The 2,224-nt window shown below is 42.0% G+C and overlaps 1 pseudogene; it reads right to left on the reverse strand.

Moving 5' to 3' along the window:
- Positions 1-460: 460 nt before the first annotated feature.
- On the reverse strand, positions 461-1,180 carry LOC101985133 (annotated as a pseudogene).
- Positions 1,181-2,224: the final 1,044 nt, after the last annotated feature.

Here is a 2,224-nt window from a genome sequence, read left to right on the forward strand (position 1 = left end):
TGTGGGAGGACCATCCGTGATGTGTGCATTGCCACACCTTGGCTTCATCCCCCATGCACTGCACATCATCCAGCATGATATGGCCCATGCCTCTCTCAAAGTAGCTCTCAGCTGGGGCTGACATGGCCACACCACAGCCAAGCTGCTGGCACACCACCTTGGCATCTGTCAGGTCCCAGCTGTCATCACACACTGTGCCCCAGGTACCATTGTAAGAGATCTCTACTCGGCCCTCACACCTGTGGCTACCGTTCACCAGTCTCAAGGCCAGACCTAGGAAAGGAAAAATAGGTGCTTCTGAAATGCAACATTGTCCTCATATGCTAGGGTCATCTGCAGGTTGAAAAACATGTTCTCCATGTTAGACACTAGGAGTGACCCTGTGACCTGACCCATAAAATTGTATTTCTTTATGAGTATTGAAGAGCTGTTAATGCCTGTTAAATTTTTTGTTGGCACATTACTCCTTCATTAAAAATTGCAAGTGGGACATTATTTTAACACCTGAAGACCAAATTACAACAGAAGATTCAATACGCTCAAGATTTTGAGACATTCTTGCAAGAATTCTATGTAGAGTATATTCTTTCCGTGGCATGGCAACATCATTTTCCTTAAAAAGGTAACTGACAGACATCATTTCCACAATCTCCTATATAAACAATCCTGAATATCTCACCCCATCTCTGTTTATCTATAATTTCTAACAAAAATGCATTTTTACAAAGGTTCTTCAGACAGCTATTGCAAGAACAAGTGTGGCAATTTTTAACTGTTGAGACGAGCACTGTTCTCAAAAGCTGCTGGATTAGTAAACACGTTATCAAAGACATCATGAAAATCAGCAGCTTCTAAAACCCAACCTATGAAGACTGAGTTTGAATCTGAAATAATGATGCAATCAAATGTATCCTTATTCCTCTTAGAAAGCTGAAAAGCTCTACCGTCCCCGAAGTGAAAGGCATTGATGTCAACTCTTCTCATTTCGTCTTCTTTCACCCCTTTCTCTCCCAAATACTTAAAGACTCTGCCCATAAATTCTGTCCAGAACCCCTTCCGGTAAGAATCGTGCATTTCCATAGGATTTTTTTTTTCGGTCTGGAGCACACTGTACAATCCAGGTGTCACTATTGTCATGTATGACTGTATTGTCAAAGTCACACACCAACAAAACTTTCATGGCTCCAAAGACAGATTTGGGTTACCCTAAGATGGAACTTGCAGTCCAATTAATCTTATTTCAGCACTGAATTTAGGTCATTAAAAATCTTTAATTTGCCACCTGTTTTTTTTTTTTTGTTTGTTTGTTTGGTTTTTGGTTTTTTGAGATCAGCCTGTCTCTACCTCCACAGCAGTGGGTTACAAATACTTATTACCATATTCAGCATTTTTTTGTTTTTTTGAGACAGGGTTTCTCTGTAGCTTTGGAGCCTGTCCTGAAAGTAGCTCTTGTAGACCCAGTTGGACTCAAACTCCCAGAGATCTGCCTGCCTCTGCCTCCTGAGTGCTGTGATTAAAGGCATGCACCACCGCCTGGCTTCACTAATGCTTCAACATGTTATGCAGGCACCACCCAGAAGTCAACTCCTTTTTGTGACAACCCTGAAAGGCACCAGCAAAGGAAAATCTTCACAGCAGGCACAACTTTGGGCAGTACACACGGTCATATATTCATGGGTGCAGGAATCGAAGGGTAGAAAACGGAATGGTTCCACTTACTGTTGCCCCTAGTGGCCCACTAGGAACCTTTATGCTTCCAGTTCCCATGACCTTAAGTTCTTATGGTCTAGAAGTTTTGGTTCCAGGTGGGGGAGCACTCCAACCAGGAGACGACAACAAACATTCCCTTAAACTGAAACTCAGGGCTTCCCCCTGGCCACTTTGGGCTTCCGATGCCCTTGAACCAAAGGCATAACAGTGTTAGGAATAGTGATTGATGAAGATTACTCTGGAGAAATTGGATCGCTTCTCCACAATGGAGGTAAGAAAAATTATGTCTGAAATGTAAGAAATCCTTTAGGGTATATCTCTTGGTACTACTATGCCCTGCAATTAAAGTCAATGAGAAGCTACAGCCTAATCCAGGCAGGGAAACAAGGGACACAAACCCATCAGGAATGAAAATATGGATTATAATTGACATGAGTGTTTCTGTAATATTGTTAAGAATGTGTCTATACAAGTATTTGTGTTTTCCTTCCTTAATTTCTTATCAGGTACTGTA

Source organism: Microtus ochrogaster, chromosome 8 (assembly GCF_000317375.1).
Source record: "Microtus ochrogaster isolate Prairie Vole_2 chromosome 8, MicOch1.0, whole genome shotgun sequence".
Lineage (NCBI taxonomy): Eukaryota > Metazoa > Chordata > Mammalia > Rodentia > Cricetidae > Microtus > Microtus ochrogaster.